This window comes from Haemaphysalis longicornis, unplaced genomic scaffold (assembly GCF_048455015.1).
Source record: "Haemaphysalis longicornis isolate Haplotype H1 unplaced genomic scaffold, Haemaphysalis longicornis Haplotype H1 scaffold_3, whole genome shotgun sequence".
Classification (NCBI taxonomy): Eukaryota; Metazoa; Arthropoda; class Arachnida; order Ixodida; family Ixodidae; genus Haemaphysalis; species Haemaphysalis longicornis.
Window position 1 is genome coordinate 67939041 of NW_027526335.1, and position 26265 is coordinate 67965305.

Here is a 26265-nt window from a genome sequence, read left to right on the forward strand (position 1 = left end):
CGTCTACTTCTCTTCCGCCGCACTGGGTTGTATGCAGGCTCGCTCACTACCGAGGGCACTAATATCGGCAGTGCACTTCCTTTCCTTTTTTTCCTTGCGAATCCTAACGACTACAAATATACTTACACACTAAAATGACTACCGCCACAACACCACTATCCTCATCATTATCGTCGCCGTCGCAATCATCATCATCATCATAATCGTCACCATCATCATCACCCTGCCTCCAAGCTACTGGAGGGTGAGGGCATTTCCTGTTGCTTTTCGCCTGCTTTTATCATGAGAATCTCAAGAAAATAACTTCACGAAAAAAATGCTCCATGCAAAAACAACCACATCCCTAGGCAAATAAATTGGAAACTTTGCGCAGAGCTCTGGAAACATATCTAAGATCCACGTTGGCAGAAGATCCACGTTCAAGCCGTCCACGTTCCACCTTCAAGCCACATTCAAGATCCACGTTAAACGTCGCAGAACGGCTTTTACTTTAGCCACCTCCCACGTTTGTGAACACAAATTAACAAAGAAAGAAAGGAAGAATGAAAGGAAGAAAGAAAGAAAAAGAAAGAAAAAGAAAGAAAGGAAAACGTTACGAGCAGGAACGGCTGTACGGTCTAATGGCTGGGGGGCTCTTGAACTGTCACGGCGGCGTTCATTGGTGGAACGCGATCGTTTTTGCGAACGCTAAAATTATTTTCGGGACAGAAAATGCATATATTTGAAAAAGTGTGAGGGCACACGAAAAGTGCATCGAGCACACTGGGCGTAGCAACAGCCTGCGTAGCATGTCTGGGAGCGTCCGTTTTTGCATCTTCTCGCTTTTGGGCATGTTGGAAATGCCGACGGCAGGCTTTCTCGACGTTCGATAAATTCATAAAAATAAGCGCCATTATCCTGAAGGCAGTTTTTATAGCTAGCGCGACAAACAAAGTTTTTCCAGATCTACTTATTCGACATATCGAAGCCGAAGACAGAACCAGACTGAAATTTCACTAAGGCGGCGGGGGATACCTTGGATAATGACCGGTCGCAAAAAGGAGGGTACGGACGGTAGGATTTAGATTGGTAGTTTCGAAGGCCGCTTGCACGGAGAAAGATCGTTTTCTATGTATCCATCACTGGTAGAACGACGCCGATGTATACATATATGTGCCTTTTTAGCAGTGACTGAAAAAAGACGGCTTTTGAGACACTAATTTACAAGTGCAATGAACGGGGACAATGCATTAACGTCTTATGACTAGATCTTACGGCAGCCTCTCGAGCTTTTGAGACGGTAATTTACAGCTGCAATTCATAAGTGCGACAGCCTAGTAACGACTTATAATTAGATTTTTAAGGTAACATTTTGGTTTTAAGGTAGTATTAACAACAAAAAATAGTGCTCCAATCTAGTAACATCTAAGAATTGAATTTTTACGGTCTCTTTTTGTGATTTTCAAAAGCCAATTTTTAACTGAAACAAGATGCGACAATCTAAAAACTTTGATAGGCGTTTTCCGGTAACCTTCTGCGCTTTTGGGGCGCGAGTTTACTACTGCAAATAGACGCGACGTTCCAGTAGTGTCACGATTAGGTTTTTATTTTATCAATTCGTCGTTTCATTTTTAGCCGTGATCGTTCTACCACCGGTACAATGTTTTTACGCATATGGTTACTAAGAACCGCTAAAAAGTCACAACCCACGAGGCCACTAGGGTAAATGTCACAACCTCATCTTTGGAGCGCTACCTGTTACTGAGTGCTACACATTTGTTCCGCAGCCACCAGAAACGTTTTCTGCTGATGTCTTTCGCCTTGCATAGTAACCTGTTGCGCTTACTCGCTGTGGTATTTTTGTTATAATTCTGATTTCGGTACTTTAACAGTTCTCCCGTTTTTATTATTCAGTTTATTTAAAATTTTGTTGTCTGCGTGTTACAACCTATCCTCCTTTTTTTCCTCCTAATTTTCCGCATTGCAAGACATTTTAATGGTGCATCCTTCTTGCTTCAGTAGCGTGGAAACTTGGGCTTGCTGGATCATAACTTACAAATATATAGCGTAAGTTACAAATATATAGCGTAAGGATGCACCTATACTATATATATATAGTATAGGTGCATCCTTCTTGCTTCCTTTGGTTGGTTCATACGCTCCACATTGATGTACGTTTGCTTCTACTGTTTTCCGTCGGTTTCTTGTTTTCTATTTTCCACGTGTTCCACTCCGTTACAGCCCTGTCATTATTCCTGTATAATTTATCCACCTGCCTTATATAGCCCCATATATTCTGGCAGAATTTCAAGTAGTAGGTCCTGCAGAGAGCTCTTATCTGGGAGCCTTCTTCTGTTCTATCACCATGGGCGCAATTTGTACAACGTGTGACATTTCAAATAGATTTCTAGTTCAACCGGCCATGGTGCCTTGAGTCTCTGAGTCGGTGCGTCTTTTTATGGGCGATGTGGTTTGGCTTGGGATGGGAGGCGGGGAGAGTAGGAATACATGCTTGCTGTCATAACCGAAAAGTTGCACACGTTAGAGATCCCCGATTTCTATAGTGTCCATCGCCGGAACGCCAGGTCTTCTTTGTATTTCCCTTCCGCACTATACTCGAAAGTTCAGCTTGAATTTACATTTTGATTTCAAATCCGCCAGAAAAACAAGCCACAAAAGAGGATAAGCAGCGATTCAAAGTTTTAGGGCCACGCACAAAAGAGTCGTCACCTTCTCTCGTTATCTGCGCCCCGCGGGAAGAGAGCTCTCACCCCGGGCGTCAATCCTACGTCGGCGCCTTCACAACGCGAAGCTGCTACGGCAAGGCGCATGCCGGAGGCCGCCACCGCCGTCGCTCAATCGGCCTCCTCCGCCTCTATTTTCCCCTCCTCATCCGTGGAAATCAGCATCCGATCGGCGGGTTCCCCCCGTAAAGGCCGCTTTTCCGGCCCAGGCCGCTCCCGACTCCGGACGCTGCTCCCGGGCTTCCCGATCGACGCGTTGCCAGGTACCGCGCATCGTCGTGGCGTGCGCTGCCCCAGCGCCGGGTCGCCGCACCAGAAGCGGGAGAATACGTCGCACACTCCTCCTCGCTTTCACTTCGCGTCGTACTTCGAGGTGCCCCATGCCAAGGAACGTGATGTGTGTTTGTGTGCTGGTTACTTGACGGTGGGGTTTTGATCAAACGAGAACGAAAACGAAAAGAAGGGTGGCAAAAAGAAAAGTTTTGTGTTTTCGTAAAACTTTGGAACAACTTGCAACTTATAAGTCCCCGAAGCAAAGGAATTGTGCCTGGCGTGTCACTTTCAATCGAACGAAACTTTCGCTTTCATGGTGATGATTTAGTCATGCGCAACGTTGCTAATGAGCGGCGGCTGCCCATTTCGCGCCAACTGTTAGCGGCCACAGAACGCAATCAGTTTCTGGACACGTATGAAAGCGGAGCCTACAAATTAGAAGCTTTAGTTCTCCTATTTCCTATACTAATTTATTACCCTTGTTGCGTACTCAGGCCCTCCCTTGGAAAAGTATTTATCTCTTCGCTTTTCTTTTGTGTGCTCAAGCTCCGGATTTAAGCCGCACTTATCGCTCGGTGCGCACCAAAAGCAACGGGAATGGTGACACTCACCAAAGGAAACACGCACTGTCGGCCTTCTTCAAAAGAAGCGATAATTGGCTGCAGCGAATGAAGTCGGCCTTCCATCAGCCCGTCGTCGTATCGTTCCCAGTGCCCCAGCTACCCTGAGCATCTTGTCGATACTATCCGTTTCAGACAATCCCCGTTTTTTCGTTCTGAATGGTGCGCTGATAGGGCTCCCGTGTTCGTGGCAAACAGGACTTGTTTGTAAGTGAGTCGTTTTTGCGCTGTCCTCAATTCTGCCAGCGATACGCTTCCTCGAGTTCATCTAACGTGGGGCTGTGCTCTGCAGAAATTCTTTGCTCCGGAAACGTAATTCCGGGCTTGTTTCGATTTCAGCAATCCTTGTTTCTGCGTCCCTTTCTGCTTGCTGTCTCTTTTTGTTGTTCATGGATATAGACTGATGCTCGGGACGTTTGTGAGACATCAATGATAGGGCGCTGACAAGGGGGAAAGAAAGCAAAAACGAATTACGCGCGTCTACAGTTTACGAATACAATTTGCAGGTATGTTGTAGATAGAGTAGGTTTAGCGAAATACAAAATGTAGAGAATATGTAAGTACCAACATTCCTGTTAAAAAGCTTTCTTTCGAAGGAAAAATTCAGGGTCCTGAAGCGGCAGCTCACGCAGATAGAAACCACTAAGGTTGCACAACCAACTATCAAGTAAAGGTAACATCAGAACCGAATAAATGAAATTTAAACAGAGAAAAGAAAATGTGTCCTGATTCTACGCTGCATTCGATACTTTTATGCTTTGAAAAGTAAAAAAAAAAAAACAATACTCGTCACTTGGTGCACTCAGTGTAAGAGGCCTGAGCCTGTAAATATATTGATTAGAACAACAATCGAAGGTAATTAACTCTAAGAAAGAAAGAAGGAAGGAAATTAGGACTCTGTGGAATGCTGCATGCTTCTAATCATCCATCAAAGGCGTGACGTGTAGCAGCCTAGAAAGTGTGCCGACATTGTTACGAGGCACAACCACCTAGCCGTGAACTACCGGAAAGACCTTTCGTAGCTTGAATTCGCGGAAAGTCTAAGCGGGCTCATGGATTGATGCGAAATTCGAACATGTTTTGTTAAGGTGAGAACCATTTTATGTGTCGAGCAGCAGAGTGTTCAACTTTGCTTAAAGGGGCCATGCAGACAAAATACAAATTTGTTTTATTCGAAAGATTTCGCATTTTATACTGCCCCCAGCGCTGTCCGGATGCAAACGATGTTTTATTCACTGAGAAAACATACAATTTAAGTTAAAATGTTGATTTTCCCGCTAAATCGTGTGTTTTCGTTGTCTGGAATGACATCACAGGAACCGACCGCACTACAGCCGATTGCGAAACCTTGTTTACTGTTAGTGAACGTAAATGGCGCCACAATACCGCGGCAAGCCGTTTTCTGCCTCTGGTTTGTTTTTGACCGTATTTTACCTGGCTTGTTTTTGTTCAGGGCGAAAATAATCGTTTCGTGAAACATAGGGCTCGCTCGACAAATATGGTCACATAAGACCTTTGCTTGCGTCAATCGGCCAGTGTCGTCTGAGACAACCCCACAGCCCCGCAATCCTGTGCAGCTAAACCGAGCCATAGTGCGCGCAGAACCAACAGTGTACGCATCGGTATTGCTATGTTTACGAGCGCTTTCTTAACTTGAACTGTTTGTCCCACCATTCTTACTGATATAAAAGGAATGTTCCCCACATTTATGTGCAAATAGCTCGTTCGGCAAGCTTATAAGCTCTGCCTAATTTACGTTTGCTTTTGCCGACCTCCGCCAACCGCAGAGCTGGCTGGCATGACATCATAGGTTCTGTTGCGGGAAATGAGCCAGTGGGTCGTATGGCCATTTCTTCTCTTCGTAATTGTATAGCTTTTTTTTGTGCAGTGTACGTTAACAGTGATGTCAGTATTATTCTAAAGAGGAAATCTTTTGAATGAGACAAACTTGTGTTTTTTGTCTTCATGGCCCCTTTAGCCGTTAATAATACCCAATATTCTGTCATTGTAGATAATGCTGATAAACGTCGAAAACTAATTCCAAATATTTCAGATAGCAATTTACCCGTGAAACTGCGAATGTTAGTTCATATTACGGAGTTAAACCTCCAATTTATTAAAGTTGGCTAAAAATGCACATTCGGAGCAACTATGTGAGCTTGGCGAGTCGTATTTTTTTAAAGCTCTTTCTATGGTTGTTAAACGTCTTGAAACTCCCCTCATCATTCAAAATCTAGAAGTTGAAAATTTCCACTATCCCGCAATGGGAGACAATGCTAAAAGTGCAGTAAATTGCTTAAAACGTAGTGATGCTTAACTCTCTATATATACAAATATGTCACGTTGCTTAGTATCTGTTTTTTTTTATGTTATTGTTCTTTTGCCGTGCCTGTTACAGCCCGCAAACCATGCGAATAAATACTGGGCCGATATATTGCTGGTTGAAGAAATATTGTAACTTGCGGATTCTAAGCGACCTGCAGTGAGTCAAAGTCGTTCTATGTCACTCCTTACGCAGCGATGTGTGTATGTTCTTGCGTGCGCGGATGGCAAAATGATCTTTGCATGTCGCATTCTGTCGATATCCGGTGACAACACCACGTCCTTGTACTGTGGGCGAGAGTTCAATTGCAATAATTCCACTTTGGAAGCGTTTGCAATTTAATCTCCTCTCTCGTACACTCATAAGAAGTCGAGTGTCCCCAGCTTTCTTTCTCCTACAATGAAAGCCCGGAAAAGTTGTCATTAACAGTTCTTGCTTTATTGACGACAGCACACGACGGACGCTTACGGTTCAATGCATGACGTTGGAGGAAGGCCGTCCGGGTTTTGGAGAATCTCCAGTGAACTGAGTCGGCGACGTAAAAAAAAAAAAAAGCGCGAGGACAAAGTGGAGGCGAATAATTGACACTTTAAGATCACCGCTCTCTTGGAGTAATGTCGCCTAATATGGCGGAAAACCCGTTATTTTCTGAGCCGCGGCGATGCCGCGGAGCGGCAATTCGGCATTTCAACGGCTGGTCTCTGTAGGCTTGCCATGAACCATTTAAGATAAATCGCTACGAAACAGTGTGATTTACAGTGCCAGAAAATATTGTTTTTTTTTAGATGTAAGTCTAATAACGAGATGCATGACGTCTAGCGTGCCGTCAACACATATTAGCATTAAGGTTCTGTCGCGAGCAAACTTATGGATTCCTTGTGAGCACCATTGCCACCACGTGAGGGCGGGCCTTCTTAACCGTACACCTGCTTAGTAGTAGTAGTAAACGTTTATTAGAGCAAAAGGGAAAGGGAAAAGGGTGGTGGTGAAGCGTCCCTAGTCCAGGATGCCTCTCGACCGGGCCGACTCAATGGCCCGAGAAACCAAGGCCCTCTGGCGGGCCGGGTCCGGGCTGGTCAGGTCAGCTGTACATCTTAACTGTACTCCTGTTCGTTCTCTCGCCCAAGCCGACGCGAGCTTATTCCGCGCAAAGAATCATGGTGGCGGGCAGGGAACCCGGACTTTTAAATGCAGAGCATTTCTTAGCCTCGCCTGTTCCTGCGTCGGACGGTGTCAACAGTTTCGCGTCCGCAGCAGGTGCGCCTCTCCTTCCCTCTTCTCTCTCAACAGCAGCTGGCGCGCGCATGCGTCGTAGTCAGCCCGTTCGCTCCGTCGCGGTCTCGGCCTAACAGGTGCGTGATAGCAGCGTGGTGGGGCGTGGAAGGCCGCGCGCTGCTTGCGCATGCGCACTCTCCCCCGCGTACTGCTCTCCCTCTACTGCGCGCGCTGCAAATATAGCGGCTAGCGGTCGCTCGTGTTTCAGTCACTGCGTTGCTCCTTCCTTCCTTGGTTGACGCTCGTGCCCACGTTTACTCGTGTCTGCTACTCCAGCATCACGGAAGAAGCGATGGAAGCAACACTGCCTTCAATCAGTACTGAGGCCCCAATGCTCTGCATTTACTCGTATTCCCCTCGCGGGAAGGCGCGGGAATTTTTTTTTCCCCGACTTGCCTGTCTGAAGGTTCTTTTTCTTTTTGTGCGCGTTTATATTGTACCATTCGGTAGGCTGTGGTGCTCGTTACTGCAGCTTACGTTGCTATTCGCGGCCAATAAATTCGTGACTGTGGGCAAGCGTTTCTCGTAAAGCTTGTAAACGCTCGTTCACAGCCCCATTTTTATCTTTGCTTTTGTTGCTGGGCGGGATGTGCCATGTCAACTTCTTGATTTCCCTGAAGCTGAAGTTTTCATTTAAAGGAGCCATGAAGAGAAAACACAAGTTTGGTTCATTCGAAAGATTGCCTCGTTAGAACCATAACGACACCACTTATAACGCAAACTTCGCTCAAATAAGCTACATAATTAGGAAAAACGGGAATGGTCATGCGACCCACCAGCTCATTTCCCGCAACAGAACCTATGCCGTCACATGGGCTAAGCTCTGCGATTGGCGGAGGCCGGCAAAAGCAAACGCATGTTAGGCAGGGCTTACAGTTTGCATAGCGAGCTAAATGCCCGTGAAACATACTGCACATTCTTTTTATGACAAAGAACGGTGGAGTAAACGGTTGAAGTTCCGAACGAACACGCAAGCGTGTGCGCCAATGCGTACGAAACAACCGCCTGGCCGAGCTCGACATCTCGCCGTCGCGCAGACGAATTTTCGGGTTCGAGGCGCTCTGACCTTGGAGGAAAAATGCCGTAAACACCGCGCATTGACGCTCGTATCTTTCTGGTCGAAGCAGAGAGCTCGCGCGAACGGCTTTCCATACACGACACCGGCCAACTGGCATAAGCGATACTGCTACTGAAGTTGAACTATTATTAACCGTAATAAAAATACGGCACATACGTACCAGTCTGTATTCGTCCGTGGCGACGGCGCTGACGAGGCAGCGGTGCCGACGGCAGGGCGTTCGTCTGTTGTGGCTATCGCGGAATGGTCGCTTTTCCGTCCACCGCGTATCCCACAACTCTTGCCGCTCGTGCACTTAGAAGCGTTGAGCGTTCAAGTGGTGTGAGGTTGTTAAATGCAAGCCCGAGCTCCTCGGCGAGAGTTTTATTCTCCGGATCAGGCGATTCCATGACTAGGGCTGCGGGTGCACTAGGTTTTACTAGCATTTTTAAAATGGCCGCCGTCTCGGTCGACTCCCGCGTGTGGGTGCTATATGGAGTCGACATACTAAGTATCTGTTTCATGGACCGGCCCGTGTGACACCATTGCTCACGTCACCAAATGTGCAATTTTAGCGGGAGATTTAAAATTTTGGCTTAAATTGCCTTATTTCTCAGTGAATAAAGCATCATTTGCTTCCGGGAAAGCGCTTGGGGTACTATGAAACACCTAATCTTTCGAATAAAACAAACTTTTGTTTTCTCTTCATGGCTCCTTTAAAGGCTAGGTCCTCATTTTTCCGATTGAACAGGTGCGCCACGCGTTACAACCGTCTTGCACCGTTGGGAGCTGAAAACAGGCGCTCTTTGCCCTTAGTCGGCCTTGCGCCATTAAACTCCAAACATCACCGGGAGCTGAAAACATGGCAGTGCACTTCGCATGGTGCTTAGAACGCTGGAAAAAAAATGTCACTAAGAGCATGGTCTTGCAGCGTCTCTTTGAAAGGAATTGTTTTTGAACCGGAAATAAGTGCGTGTCATAGGGGAGGAAAATATATTTTATTTGTGAGTGGCCTGCTTTAGGCAGTGTTTTTTTTAGCTTACTCTGGGAGAATATGTCACCGATAGATCTTCAGACGGCCTCAATAACGCGCCTATAATTAAACAATGAACTTATATTAAATCACACATATGTTGATCGAAATAAGCGTCAACTGTGTTCCTAGCTTAGAAATAAAAGGGAAGACGGAGTTGTGCGGAATGATGCGTTCTCAGGTGCTTGTGCGTTTTTTTATCTAAAAACTAGCGACGATGCTACCAGTTCGTCAGCGCTGTCTTTCTCTGAAGGTAAAGTCGACAAAGTTACACACAGAAGGAAAGTTTCTGCGATGTTAGACGCAGGGTTTTCAAAAATTCAGAAGTATTTTAATACCAGCTGGTTTATATTTAAACGAACATTTTCAGAAGCATTGGTATCTTAACATGCCCAGCGTGCCCACTATTGTACGAATCTTCATACGATTTGACACAAACTTGCCCACTTAAAGACAAAATGTTTAAAAAGGTAAAAAATGGTTTTAAACGTTTAAATATTTATTAAGTTCTTGCATATATACCGTAATTTATCTTGCTGATATTATTTTGCGTTTACTTGATTGGTATATTTGTGCTTATAACGTGTGTTTGCGTCTGTTCGGTGAATAACAGGAGGTCCCCCCTTCAGTCAATGACTCTGGGACTTCCTTCTGAAATCTTGCATTGTACACATTCGTATTGTAACAAAATGAAATAAATTCAAATTCAAAAATTGAAATTCAAATTTTGTTCATACAATTTGGTGAATGATATTTAACTCTTTCCTACACAAACAATTTCACAAAATTGTTTCCCTAAAAAACCACAATGAAGCATTTATTGATATCTTATACCCCTTTTAAAATAGCCTGTAGTATCCACAAAAATTCATTCAGAACACTTTTTTCCCCAAACACGCCTGATGAATATTGTACCGTGATTTTGTAACGCCAAGGATCGAGGATCGCGAAGACGCATGGGAATGAACTTTTAAAGTGGGACCACGCATCCAAGACGACAACGAAGACGAAGAAGCGCTACCCGTTACACATCATCATCATTAAATCGCGTGCCAGTGAATTGCTCTCGATGCTCGAGCGCTTCTCGGCTAACACTGTTCTTAACCGCCGCTCCTATCGGAAACCTCCGGAAACGCCGGAAACCTCCCGGCTTTTTCAAGAAAAGGCCGTCTCTCCGGGAAGTTGACAGCCGGCCTGTACACTCATCAATCGAATGAAGGTTGGCAAACCTTTACATATGTGAAATAAAATCTCTCTCTCTCTCTCTCTCTCTCTCTCTCTCTCTCTCTCTCTCTCTCTCTCTCTCTCTCTCTCTCTCTCTCTCTCTCTCTCTCTCTCTCTCTCTCTCGAACGTGAAGGGTGTTGTTATGCCGGCTGTCCCTTAAGTCTTTGTTATATTCGCCTATGGCAGTTAAACAATGTCTATACCAACGCCACTAGTACGCTTCAGTTAATATTACGGGTATTTCTAAGCGTACATGGAATTTGCAAGCACCCGAACCACCTTGAAATTTTTGTACGAGCGCTCCTGGCCACCTTTGGTGGGTTCGTGGGGGATGGAACCGCGCCTCCCTTTTTTTTTCGAAGCGACAGCCATAAACATTCGTGCACCACTCTTTTTTTCCGCATTGCACGACGAGAGCAACAACAAGAACAACAAAAAGGTCTGAGCACCGCATAACAATTGGTTTCACTCTTTTGCGCGTGAACGTTTGCTGATGTGCGTGAATTGTAAATTGCACGGCTAAGTGCTAAAAAATTGCCCCCCTAAAATTTTCTACCTCGTCTTTGTTTCGCGCCGACACTGGGATGCAACTGTTGCCTCTGGATAAGGCGTGAAAGCTTCCGGTGTTTGCCGCGGACACAACAGCCATGGCGGGCAGCATGCACCCGTCACATGGCACAACCCTAGCAGGTGTTGTCGGTCGCATTCCAAAGGTATGCCATTCATCGTAAATTGGACACATCAGCCGGCAAATCAGCCAAATTGTACTAACGAAACAACGTCTCTCCTACTATATAAGCCGCAACAGAACATAACGTCCATTTTGTCATCTAGAAAGCAAAACAAACAAATCTTAAAGCCTCGCCTTGCTGCCCCATTACATTATCATCTCGGCGGAAAAGCACGTACTGATACCGAGGGTGAATTCCATGTATTTCTGTCACTGAAGGACCAAATTCGCTTGCGCGATGGAGAACGCACAAAATTACTGGAGATATAACACACTTTCTGAAATAATTACAGCTAAGAATGTAATGAAAACGGTATTCTTAGCACGTTAATAGCTCACGCATGTACCCATTTCGCCCGTTAATAAGGAGCGGGGGATATGGCATTGTCCGTCTTTTTCTCGACAAGGGTGGTGTCGTGTCACTCTACTCAGTAACGCGGTTACCGAGGACCTCCAGCGACCGTGTCGGCTGGAGAGCGTACAAAGTTTGAGTTTTCCTAGATTACGGAGATGTGCTTTACGAGAAGTGGCTTTTGTACTGGCTGGGAGTCTCTTCGTGCAACGGTGCAGTTTCCCCAAGTGTATGAGATACCAGCAGGAAGAAGATTGATTGATTGTAGAGCTTACCGCGCCGATGCAACGCAGGCGATGAGGCGCGCCGTGGTGGAGGGCTCCGGATTAATTTTGACCACCTGGGGATCTTTAACGTGCGCCGAAATCTCGTACACACGGGCGTTTTTGCTTTTCGCCTCCATCAGAAAAGCGGCCGCCGCGGCCGGGAATCGAACCCGCGACTTCGTGCTCAGCAGCGCAACGCCTTAGCCACTGAGCCACCGCGGTGGGTAGCAGGAAGAGAACCTGGGTGATGGTAAGAGGACCGTTGAACCCTGGGGCACTCCCAATATGCGTGTATGTTATTTGGGTAGCTAATGGAGGCTTGGCAGAGATGTGCACTCCTGAGGTGAGAGATGTAGGGGTCTGCCATGTCAAAAGGAAGTGTGTGTTTTTCTGCTTGTTTGATAAAACCATGCGCGTCTGGTCTTGTGGAGCGGGAATGGAAAGCTCCTGACGAATGGTGCGTAAAGAAGAGAATAATCGGCCTTTTCTTGTGGCGACGCGTTCTGCGCAATCGTGGGCTGTAATCGGCTGGCCGCGGGAAGGAATTGGTCGGTACTTCTTGACCGCTAGAAAGGACATGGGCCGTTCTATTACCTTTTTTACCATTGTTGTACCTTTTTGTGCATTTTTCATACGTTCATGGCCCTGGGTTCATTGCGCGATAACGTGAAGGTTGGGATATCCCTCCATATAAAAGTGTAATGCAGGATGGATGGATGCGGGAAAGGGGATGTTGGTTAGATCTCGAAGAGCAGCTTTCTCCGCGTAAGTCCCCAGCGTTAGTGAGGGACATGAATGTCCCTCAGCGTTAGTGAGGGACATTCGTCTTAGAATTCTATAAAAATTCTAGAATTCTAGAAATTCTAGAATTCTATAAAATTCTATAAAAGTCGTATAGAATTGTGGTGGACAGGCTTTGTTACGGGTACATGAGGACATATTTGTCGCTGAAGTGAGGCACACGTAACATGATGTGACAAAATGAACATGACAACTTTTTCGGTTGCTTCACTGTTGGCAACAGGAAAAATGCGCTTCCATTGTCGGGATTTCTGACGATGTACCCACATTGCGTCCTCAAAAAAGCGGGGAGAAATTTTGAACTGAACATACTCCTGGTTTGCTAGCTAAGCATGGAAAGAATATTTCACTCCAGACCATACACCGCTGAAGGTATGAGTGTTTGTGTTGAAACAATATATTAATTTACGTTGCTGGGCCATTTGAGCAGAGCCACTGTTTTAAAATAAATTGGTTTTGTACCGTAGGCGGTTGACGGCTTTAATTTATAAAAAAATCAAAGCCCCAATCTTAAAGGAACACTGAGGACAACCAATTAGTTGGTTTCAAACAAACGTCTGACCTTCCCGTAGCCATTTTAGCGTTGATTCCGTGCCGAAATATGGGTTAAAATGCTGAGAAATCGCTAATAAAAGAACTCATTTTTTTCCCTCATTTCCCAAGCAGCGATTGCATGACGGAAACAGCGCCTTGCGTCAGGGTACACCGGAAGCAAGTGAGGCAGCGGCGATGTATAGCGGTGTGGAAGCAACCGAATGGAACGCAACCACGTACCAAGCCGTTTCGTGAGTTTAGGTCAAATAAATCGCGCTTTTTCGAACTCCCAATTCCTTTGTAGCTCCGGACCACTAAACAGAATATTTTCATCACATTGTTTCTAGTTTTCTTTTTGTTTTTTGACCTTCAGACATGAAACTAACAAACCTTCCAGTTAAGGTTTTACAAACCTATGAAGGCGTATTACTAAAGTATTTTTCATGCAATTTCAAACACTTCCGGTGTACGTTGCGTGGTATAGCCAGTGGCGGCGACAGCTGTTTTAACGTTTTCGCTCATTTCTTCCTTATTTTAGAAACGCTATGCGTAATAGTGGTATATTCGTGTTCTCGGTGAGCAAACCTATCGATCTTCAGCAATATGTATTTTGACTTCACTCTTTAACGCATGGCTGCGAAGACCGTGGCCGCAGCGCCCCCGACATCAACCCTGACGACGTCCCTGACAACGTCCCTGTCACCCATTGTGCAAGCTGCAGCGTCCCTTATCCAGACACAACAGCTTCTCACAATGCCACACGCTCCCTCATTTATTTCACACTGTGTCAGTTCATTCAGCCCAGCTCCTTATTCATTCTCTCCTTATTCAGTGAACGCAGGGCTTACTGTAGCCTTTGTGTTTCTTTCCATTTTTTATTCCATGGGAATTCGACGTTCACTTCATCTCTTTCAATACCGTCTCTTTAGGGCGAATGGAAAGAAAGACGAATATTTTTACCACTACTATCTCGTCGACCGAGCTGCGGAGCAAGCCGTTTCTTTCTCTCCCGTTTGTGTTGTCGTTCGCTTTCCTTATCTTCGTTTTGATTTTAGCTCCTTTCACGTTTCCTCTCCTGGCCTTCCTTTCGTTTTTACTGTTTTTCACGTTCCCACTCCTGGCCTAGTGGTAATGGTAAGGGTAGGGCCATTAATGCTCTCACCTCGGATATAAATTAACCGACGCCTAGTTAAATTCTATATCATTGTTTCTGCCGGAACGAAGGCTTCACGCAGAGTCAGGACGTTCGCGTCCAGCCTGCAGTCGTTTTCCTTTTCTGTAACGGCTGCGAAGTGAAAATGGCTGTAAATGGCGCATCCGGCTAATGAATTCTTTCTGTTTCGCCGACATAAAGGCGGACGACTGCCTGGGTGAGCTTTTTTCTTGCTTTTTCTTCTTCTGTGAGTTTGAATGTTTCTTTTTGTATCAGAATGATAAAACCTGCGATTCCCGAAAGATGCGCACATTAGGGCTTTTAGGCTTCGAGTTTAAACCAGTGTTTGTGCTTCAAAAACATGAAATGGTGAATTATATTGCTAACCGCATACAGAAATTGAGTGCTGCTACGATTCTGTTATTTTATGCGCAGGGAAATAAATATGGACTTACTCGTAATTCAAAAATGCAAGCAATGGCTATTTATTGCCATATTTCAGCTTGCGGCACAGCTGGACTTCACATGCCAGGCATCCTCATAGGCACATATACAGATATGATGCATCACTGAATTTCATTACATTGATGGATGCCTGTTAGTTGAAATGTGCTATACGATTTACTTCCCCTATTGCTTGAAATTGGCTTCTTCGTGGTTTGGACCTGAGTATCCAAATCACTCTCTTTAGGCATAAAGTTCTTTTTTTTTTCACGCAAGCCGAGGAACACAAAACCTCAGGCTACTTACCAATAATTGCGGCCGATATAAGAATTATCTCCGCAACTGAGCCTATGTAGTCAGTTATACATAAGGCACCTTCTGAACGATGCATGCCACGATAACAAACACATACACAAACTTTCAAAACTGTAATTGCTCAGCGCTGCCTAATGTTATTTCTACCTCAATAAAATTGGCGCTGTGGTGGCCCCAAAGCTTTTGTTATCGCTTTAGATATAGTTAAAACCCTATCTAAAGAAGGCACCGGGAAGGCACTAGCTATACTTTATTAGCTTTGCCTGGAAAAAGCCTGGTATCCCCCTAATTTGACGAGGTTCCTCGACACGTGATACACATTTGAAGGCTACCTACACCCTAGTTGAAAACTATCGAACCTTCTCCGCATGTAAGTGCGTTGCGTTGTGTGAAGATTCCTACGAAGCGCCTATCGGTGAACCACACACACGCTTTACAGCGAAATTTTTAAGTAAGCTCATTCGTCACCTCCTGTACTTTTTCAATGCCAAACGCATAGCTACGAGCAGACAATCAATTCCTTCTCCTGCTACTACTGGTACCCTCCCCCAATTGCGAGGCTTCCCAGTTCTTCAGTCACGTGACCAATTACTCTTGGGGTGGCACGTGGTGGTAAGCTGCAACGGGGGCATAACGGGCTCCGCCGCGGCTCTTAGTTTTCTATCGCTGGTTCGAGCGCTGACACCTCGTGCGGTGTCGAGCTTTGCTTGCCTTGAAACCAGGCACAAGCCACTATCGAATTCTGGGCGCTCGGTTTAGCGCGGTTACTCTTGCGGCCCCATCTTGCGGCAGGGGACGAATTGAGAAGCGGGTGATACGTTTGGCATTGAAAAAACTCAGGAGGTGATGGCTCATGAGGTCGAGCAGTAGATTTCGCGAAGGTGACGTCCGGCGTGGGTAGCGACTCCTAAACTCCCATTGGCAGCGACGTGTTCCATTACACGTGCTTCGCGTTATTCGCGTTCAACGTCCGGTGGAAGTGACACGCAGCTTACGATCTTCTCTGTCGTCCACGACAGTTACACCGCAAACGAAGTAAGTAATCGGCAGAACGCAGCCAAACGAGCCAACATAAGTCACAGCAAAACTCGAAGTAGCTAGCACTCAGCGGCGTCCGATTGGCATTGGGCGACCTCGGATTCGTACGGAATATGAGCTCCCTCGATCTGTCGTTACATTTACACGGATGTCCCTTGATTTTACACAAAAACGTTATGTTAACATACCGCGCTACAGCATTCCTTTGATCCACAATACCACAGTCGGCCAAGCTTGCAGCCGAAATAATGTTCACATGTAGAGGATAATATACTGAATATTCTGCATCGCCGTGGCTTCAGCGAGCGTAAATAACGGGTTAGTTCTTGTTTACACAGTTAACGAGAAATTGTACGGCATTTAGACTCGGAGAAATCTGTGGTACATATTGCATTGTAATACATATATCCGTGCAGGCTGTCCTATCACATTCAAGAGCTGCTCCGGGGCCTCGAAATACGGGCCCAACTTATGGATAGCGTTGCACAAAATTCATGAGTGCAGAAAAAGAAATGCACATTTGTAGTGCGCTAAAATGGCAACAATGTGCCAGTGAATGAATGCACGAATAAAATCTTTATTGGGAACAACACGTGCCGTTGTTAGGGTACCCGGCCAGGAGGGGATCCCTAGTCCGGTTTCCCCTGGCTACGGCTGACAGGAAAATTTCCAATTTTATCGGTATATTTTAGGTCTATTCCCGTCTTATAAAAGTACTGCTGTCACTACAGCTTTTTTTTGTATGACGTTTCTTTATTTCACATATAACAAATCTTGCAACGAAAATTGCCGTCGTTAATATTTATTCCTGCACAATTCACTAAATTTCCATGGCACGACCACGCACTTCATAGTGGTGTGCCCCCGTTAGAAAACCAGCCGTTTTCTAATTTTAATTGAATGCTAAGCATCGCCAATTCAGCTTTGTGGGCAGTAATTAGGACGAGAAAAGTAATAAAGCTTGCAATGTGTCATTGTGGTTAAACAAGCGAGAAAGGCCGCAAAAATAATTTTCCTTCGTTTAGAAACAGCCCGCCATATCCACTATTTCAGTTACGGAGGGAACAAATGCGTAAGAGGGGTGCAACATAGAGATAAAAACTAAATAAGCGAGAATCGTCGACAAGAATGGTGCACTTGAAAAGAATCCAGCTATACGTCGGCATCAGTAGCACGTCGTCACCGAAATACGAGCGTAAGCGCTATGCAATATGAACAAAACAGCAGGTATAAAATGAGGAGTTTATGCTAATGTAAGCGATTTTATCAATGGACGGGGGTTTGTCTGTTCTTTATTCAAAAAACGGCATTCTGCTTAATGTCTCATGCACAGTGCAGAGAGCAGAATAAAAGTTGCGCCTTACGAGTAAAATGAAAATAAAAAGAAAGATGCTGTGTTATGGAAATACCAGTACACAAATTAAAATTTACAATCGGGAATGCCCGTCTGAACGTGAATACAGGACAATATGATTAAGCATGTCCTAACCATGTTCTTGTTTTGAACCTATTCAAGGAAACTGCCCGCTTTAAAGCGCTCCCTGCTCCTGAGAAATTTCTTTTTTTTTTTTTTGCAATAGAGAAAATGGGCGTACTTGTCCCGGAGAGAAAATAGGAGGCAGAGAACGAAAAAAGAGAATGCACAAAAATGGAGGCGCCTCCAAAGTCGTTAAACGCTCCCATTTGATTAAACGTGGCGACCCGTCGGAGGTTGTCTTGTTTTTTTCCAAGTGTTTCCTTTCAGCACGAATTCACCCTTTGCAACCAGATTCTTCTCTCATTTTTTTGTGTTGTTGCAAAGTACGGCGTCTAAATGGATTGCCTGTCTCGCATTATTTTAAAAAGTTTTTTCCACTCTGCTTCTCCTGGACACTGCTTAGAACGTGGCACGAAAGTCCGGACTAGTATACAAATGGGCTGTTTCGAACTGTGGTGTGTTTATTTTTGGGTGTGTCTTTCGTGAACTTCTATTCGCTGTAAATGGGCCAGAGAAAATCTCATGGAGAGAATATATATTTTTATTTCTGAAGAGACATCATCAGCGGTCGTTACTTGTGCTTCTCTCGCGGAATTACACAGAAAATCGGCGTTGACTGAGGCGTGTCAGAGTTGGATTATCAATGGGTGCCGCTGTCAGTTAACGCGGTGGCAGTACGCAGCTGTGCGTTCGTTCGCTAGTGCATACTCGATATTGTTGTGATATCACGATGTATAGATGAGGCAGGAATCAAAACTAATTAGTGAATTGTCCAGTGCAATTTCACTCTCTGAGGCTAAAATTGAGCTAGAAAACTTTGTAATGTGTATCGTTAAAGACCGAAAACCCGGCGACGTCGACGTTGACCGTAAGCGAAAAATCGGGTGATCAAATCATCCCGCAGCGCCACCTTGCGGCGCCCACTGAAACTCCCGGGATCATGAGTCGCTGCTCCCACTGAAGGCGCATGAGCACAAACGTAAAGTTTTCAACGTGTGGGACTCAAGAGCATGGGAACCGAATTCAGTTGCGATGTGAACGGGGCCCGACATAGCAATCGCACTCAACGTTTAAAGATGAAGCTCAGGCATGCCCTAATTTTTGAAGTTTTTTTATTTGCACCGATAGCTTTCGGTATTTTACGTTATGGGATACTTCCATCGCGCTGTCTGTGAGCATTTTGGCATGGCCGTGTGTCGCGAGTGCCGCTACCCATCACTCTTCAGTTAAGAAACGTGTTTTCCTTGTTGATGCCCATTAAAAAAGTAAAAAAAACATGCTAATTCCTCCCGTAGAAAATATATTTACATTTTCTTTTTTGTTTTGGGCAGCATGGCTTCGATGCAGAACAGAATTGCAAGCGGTAGCTAACGATACGTGCTGAGTCCTTGGCCACATCAGCGTGTCCTAATTGCTTGCAGGCTTTCCTTGCGTCCGTTGCATCTTGCCTTTTCTTCCTGCCCTTCGGAATACAAGAAGTTTTCTTGTCTCGTAACGGGCCGCTAAAACGTGTGTAAAGGTGCCTGGGAAGCCTATGGGTGCGCTTTCCTGCGTGCATCACCTTTAGGGGAGACCCTAGCCTGGATGGAGCCCATGCACACGCTACAGCTTCCTCTAAACTTCGCCTTTGCGTGATTCCTAATAGGAAATAAACAAACGAGAACGAAGGCGCGCAATTGACAGGTTATACGTACAGGCTCTAAGAGCGTTGACTATCAAGTCTGAGGTACGACTAACGAATACTTCAGTTCACCTAGCAGCCACTCGGTTTTCTCTCTAGGCGCCACGTTTGAGGCAGCGCTTTGCGCAGTCACCGATGGAGAGTCCGTATTTTTTCATATGGACACTTCTTGTCCTTTATATTGTGGCAAACTACCTTCAACCTCCGAGTTTTTCGGAAGAATGCAGCAGCCACGGCTTTCGCTTCTTGGTGTCGCAAGTAGGCATTCTCAAAATTTGAGCTGGCGTTTTTCACTTCACGAAAATGTGTACGGTTGATGCTAAGATGTTCACGGTCACGCTCGTTACGCGTGATTGACTGAACAGCACGAAGTTACCAGGAGGTAAATACTCATGGCCACGAAATGCTGCCTACCACCACACGTAACGGCGTGTCGATCACGCAGTCTTTTTAACGCGATATCTTTCGTAGTGGTACTGATGGTGTCTTGTGAAAAAACGAACGTATTTCCCATAGAATGGTTGTTCGACCGAGAAGGTCTGATAAGGTCTCTGACCACAGGGCGCGTGCGTGGAACCGGGTTTTCATTCTGTCCAAATGGTTCCTTGAAAATCATGAAATAGGTACTGTTTTAGAAAAGATAACACACGTATCGATCATGAAGGAGAAGTACAATAGTACATCTTTATCCCATAAACCCCGTATCGGTATAGACCTTTTTAAGTTGTTTCTCCTGGTAGCTGCCGTTTTATCAATGGGCTGTGCTAGCGGCCCTATAATTGGCGCAGTCGACAGGAAGATGTAACTGCGCATGCGCAACACTGCCCAGAACATGTCATGATCTTATTAAAAGTTAACGTATGAAAAGGTTTATACATTTATATCGTTCGTAGGTGCGTTTACTTAGTGCAGGAAAAATCGTCTCTTGGGTTCGTCCTTCGTTTGTGATTTGGGTATTTGAAGGTTTGACTATCGACTGGACGCACTTTCAGCTAAGGCTGGGCGCTCTTTCGACGCAGTCTTGATGTTGGAAAACTTTAGCACTTCCCTCTGCTTTCTGTAGGAAGGGATGATAATTTTTTTCCTTAGCGTGTTCGACATAGTTTCCTGTCTAAACTATCGTACTTATTGTGGCACTTCTAACCATCGTGTCGTTTACAACTCGTGGTAGTGTATCCATAGATTGCGTACTTTAGTCCTAACAAATGCGAAAGAGCTTTGCCTTTTCTAACCCCGTGGCCTGCATAATCGCATCTCACTTGTCCTGATCCATCAACCGTCACGCGTCACTCTCTGCAGAGGCTCCCGGTTCAAGGAACAGTTCTCACAAAGAAGCGCAGTTTCGGTGGTAACCTAAGGCCTCTATGGTGGTCCACGGTTCACCAAGGTATAATGAGCGTACTATTGATAAGAAGAAGTTATCATCTGAAATAATATGTCGCTGGAGCCACATAAAAAGTGAACGGTGTCTTAAGGGGCCCGTACATTATCGCCAACAAGCTGATATGGGAAATATGGCACGCAATTTTAGAGTTTAACCGGGAAACCTTGCGCATTAACGCCAGTCGGTAATTTTCGGTCGTTTTAGGATATTCTTTTCCAAAGCGTTTTAAAGACGATAGTCTTTCTTGGGACACCTAAATACAGAAATTTTGGTCTGTCTGTATGTGTGTCTGTCTGTCTGTCTGTCTGTCTGTCTGTCTGTCTGTCTGTCTGTCTGTCTGTCTGTCTGTCTGTCTGTGACTCGATTTATCCACCCGACCAAAGTAAAACAAGGCCTGCGCAATAGTCATATACAGGCACAGCTAAAATTACCCGTTTAAGTCCGGTGTAATGTTCATACTTGCCAACATTGTTCAAGAAGAACAAGACATTAAGCAAATATAAGACAACAAATTAATACAGAAGTGATATTTGAAGTGTTCCTTTATAAAAAATCATACATGCTTGATTTTCGCGAAATTAAATACTTCTCAACTGCAGAAAAAAAAAATCCCTCCGCCGTCGCCTGCTGTTGCCCGCACCACTATAGCTTCTGGCGCCATTTTAAGAAATCAACCGGCAACAGTTACGAAAGGTTCCACTAGATAGGTTGCGCGTTCGGCTTGGAACGCACGTGGAGTAGGGCAACGTGGTTCTATCAACGTTGAAGTAGGGCGTCTCGATTCACGCGCGTCTCCGCCGTAAGGCAGCCTTGGCATCGAGACACCCGGCCTGGAGCATGGAGCGCGGTAAATTTAAAATGATTTAAGGAAACCTTTGGCTTCTATACCTTGGGAGGAGCGCGACGCAAAAGGAACAACGTGAGAGGTGGGCGGGAAAGCGAAGGGAGGCATTTACTTGGTGAAAGTCAACAAAGACTACCGTGTTCTGTCGACATTTGCAACGACAGAAGCAGATACGCGCCATTTTTTTGTACCTTTCTCTACACAAGGTAAGCTTTTTTTGAGCATATCTTTTGGCCATGTTCTGCAGTTCCAAATGCTGCATGCTCTGGCAGGGCAAAAAAAAAAACATCTAGAAAACGCTGATTATTTGGCTAGTACACTTTCCACTGCCCGCTAGTTCCGGGGAAAATGGTGGTGTTGCTGTAGAAAAGTGCATGCGCACAGCAGACAGCATGCATAATCTCGAATGCACTCGGCTTCACGCGCCGTTTTTTCACGGCAGGATGCAACTGGAATTGTGAAAAGCGGCATTGAGCAGAGCCCGAGCGTGCAACACTGCGTAATCCCAAAAGAGCCGCCAGGATGACGTGTAATTTCTTTTCCTATTCGCTGTTTACATCCCTCCGCCGGCTGCGGTTCAAAAAGGTTAGCACGCCGCGAGGCGGACTGCAGAAATGAGGCCGGCCAGCGGTCTCGTAATGCGCGTAACGATATTTGGTCCGGCCAGGGAGTCTGCACTGGAGCAACGCTCTATATCTGCAGCGAATGCCCGTGGGGAAAGGGTCGCCCTCACGCTTTCACGAGCGGACTGAACGTCTGCGCCGGGCAATCTATTCTACGACAAGGTTAACTGTTTTCTTTCTTCATCGGTTCTTCCAGGCAGCTGAAAAAAAAAACAAGGGACATCAGCAGTCAGCAGAGATTTGGGTGCGCGTCTGGTCATTATGCTCGCTAATGACCCGAGGTCAGCCAACAGTCTCATCAGAGCCCGTCGTTCGCGGAAGGTGAATTCTTTTCCGCTACGGTGCATAAATTAGCACTAAGGCTACCCCTGACAACTTACAATGCCAAATTACTACAGATGGCAATACGTAACACCTGGGACGAACTTCGAGAGGCCCATCATGTCGACCAAATCGAACGGCTCAAGCTCTCACACACTGGCAGTGACCTCCTCCGTCGCCTCGGCTACCAACTTCCTGCCACCCACCACCCCCGCCAACACATCCCCCTGGATACTACGCAATTGCATCTCCGTCGCCCCAATACCCAAGAATATGCACCCCGTTCATAACCAGGGTCGCCGGCAAGCGCGCATTCGAATACTTCGCAAGATGCTTCAAGTCAAGCCCCGAGACATTCGCTACGTTGGCGCCGCCAAATATTACGCTAAAACAGCCTTCGCAATTACAGCAGTAGACCACCGAGGAATTGAACTGACTTCTGCAGCAGTAATTGGCAACGACTCCACAACTGCAGGAGAAATCGCAATAGCCCTCGCAGTCACTATATCTCAAGACATTATCACCATAGTCACAAATTCGCAAGGTGCCTGTCGCCATTACGCCGCCGGTCACATTGCTCCCTTAGCCCTTCGCATCCTACAGTCCATCCCTAACCCTTCTTACCTCTACATTCTCTGGACCCCGGGACATGAGTCTCTTGAGGGGAATGAGAGAGAGAGATAAAACATTTATTATCATGTCCAGCAGTAGTGGGGTGGGGAAAGAAGGGATGGGGCGGCGAGGTGTGTGGTGGACCTCCCCGCTACGGCCGCCTACTCACTGCGCGTCTCGGTGGAGACGGCGTTTACGGCCGTTGCCGCGCGAGGATGTCTATAACCTGCCGGACCGTGCCGCGTTGATGGCCGATGTCGTCGCTTCTTATGGCGAGTGCCATGCTTTGTGGCATTGGATCTTGGGTGTCTTCTGGGCGCCTGCAGTCCCATAAAAGATGTGGTGTTGTAGCCCTGGCTGCGTTGCAGTGTTGACAGTGGTCGGTCGGGTAAACCGTGGGGCAGATGTGTTTCGCGAATACGGGGGTGCATATCGCTTTCGTTTGGAGTTGACGGAGTATCGTCGACTCCGCTCGTGGGAGGTCGGGGTGTGGTGGTGGGTAATTTCGTCTGGTGTCGCGGTACCAGGCTAGAATCTCACCCTATGTGAGGCGCGGCGTGGGTTTGTGGAGGGGGGGGGGGGGGCTGTTGGACGGAACGTGCGGGGTCATGTACGGCTGCGCGTCTGGTGAGCGCGCGTGCCGTAGCGTCCGCCTCCGCATTCCTGTTAACAGTTCTGCCGTTCGGTAGGTCGGTGTGGGCCGGGAACCATGTGAGTCGGGCGAGCTTTGCGGGTGCCCGGGAGGGGGCGCAGATCCGTAGGGTGGCGGGGGCTAACTGGTTGGTGGCGAAACGGAGGACCGCTAAGCGAGAGTCTCTGAGGATCGTGGTGCACGGAAGTTGGGTAAGGACCAGAGCGATAGCAAACTCCTCGGCCAGAGTCGTGTGTGATGTACGTATGCTTGCGGCTGTCTTGAGGGCTCCCGTGGCAGCTGATATGACGGCGACCGCGTAAGCATCGGGTATGCCGGGGTATGGTGCGGCGTCGACGTAGTAAGCACTTGTGTCTTGTGCGTACATCTTGGTTAGGGCCTTCGCGCGGGCCAGGCGACGTTCGGGGTTGGCGTCGGGGTGCATGTGTTTGGGCAGCGGGGGGATCCTGAGCCGTCGGATGAAGACTAGTGGCAGTGGGACGGTGGGTGTAGGGCCGATGTGGCCGGGGGGGTTGTAACCGATGCGGGCCAGGATTGCGCGGCCTGTCATTGTCTGGGTGAGTCTTACGAACTGTGTGGTTCGCTGGGCTTCGGCGATCTCGGCGAGCGTGTTGTGAACGCCTAGGTCGAGGAGTTTCTCCGTGTTGGTATACGTGTAGAGACTGAGCGCTGTCTTGTATACTTTACTTATCAGGGCGTCTATTTTGTGACGCTCCGCCGGCTTCCAATTGTGGTATGCCGCCACGTATGCGACGTGACTAACGGCGAAAGACTGCACTAGCCGGAGGAGTCTGGTCTCTCTCATGCCGGCATACTGTGTGGCTACCTTGTGGATGAGTTGCATGGCCGTGGTGATTTTGGCGTTGAGGTACTGTAACGTGTGCCCGTTGTGGCGGAGTGCGTCAATGTACATGCCGAGTACCCGTATGGACTTGACTTGCGGGATGGGGGTGCCGTCTTTCGTGTTCAGCTTGATGTTGGGGGTGCTTCACGATTGTTGCGCGTACCAGGGGGTGGGAGGATGAGCAGTTCGGACTTTGCCGGGGGGCACCGGAGTCCCGTACCTTGGAGTTGCTCTTCCACGATGTCAATAGCTTGCTGCAGGGTGGTTTCGATTTGTCCGTCGCTGCTACCGGCCTTCCATATGGCAATATCATCCGCGTAAATGGTGTGTTTGACGTCTGGGAGGCTGCCCAGTCTGCGGGAAACTCCTATCATGACTAGGTTAAACAATAGGGGGGCTATCACTGATGCTTGGGGTGTGCCGGTGCTACCCAGGGTCTTCTATGGGAGCTCGATGTCGGCGGCCAGGATTTGTGTCGTGCGGTTAGCGAGGAAGTCTTTGACATACGCAAAAGTGCGGTGTCCCATGTTGAGGTGCGAGACCTGCGCGAGGATTGCTGAGTGGGCGGCTGATGCTGCCGCCCGCGCGCATATCTACCGGGCTTTCCCCTCCAACACTCCAGCGTCGCCGTCGGAGGCATACCATTCTGTACCTCAAAAATTCAGAGACATCCTCGAACGCTACCGCCTCGAACGCCGCCTCTTTCCCCCACCACACGACAAGTTGAATAAGGAAAAAGCTACCACCTACCGCCGCCTTCAAACTAACAACTAGCAGCATGGCACCCTCCTCCACGCCATCCACCCCACCTCCTATTCCGCCACCTCCAAGTACTGTCCCCAACCCTGCACACCTGTACCATATGATTTGGGCGAGCTCCTACACACCATCCCTCCCCTTATTCTCTCCCCCAACCATGAGCAGTGAGAAGGCATGCTAGCCAGCCCGGACCCCGGCGATCAGCTTCGGCTGCTTGAAAGGGCCCGCCAGGCAGCGACCGCCCAGGGACTTCTGGACTGAGAAGACCCCGCATTGCCATGACTCCAGAATTAAGATACAAATGGTTCCCGCTGACAGCTTCGGTGTCCCGCTGCGCTCGTCTCTCAGCGTCCAGCGAAATAGCCCTGTTTGGTATTCATGTGTACGCTGACGATAAGGGGGAGGATGGCGGAGTGGAGTTAAAAAACTGAAGGATACCAGGGAATGGGTAAGGGCGGCACAGATCTGGACAATCTTGCCTTGCTTAGCGTGCAAATAGCTGTGAGATAAACGCTGCACTGTCAGGTTTGTTGAGGGAAAAAGTACAGAATATCAGGAATTTCTGAAGCATATCATGGGTTAAGCAGCTTCTTTTCATTGGGTCTATGGTGAACAGACGTAATGCTTGTTTTAGGTCCATGAAGCCATACTCTGTTTCCTCCTAATGGAGCATAGCACCCTTCTCACGTGTCGCCATGAGTGGGAAAGTGGCTAATCTGCACATTTTTCATTAGGCACGGAGCATGGTTTAACTGTTACAAAAATCAAAATTGTTTTACTAAGGTGAATGCCACTGCTAGCACTTGAGCGGGGGAAACACCGCTTGGTTATTATCTGCTATCGTTTTTCCCCCTTTTCCACTTTTTAGTTGCTTTGGCCACCACTTTGGGGTCAACAGACACATGC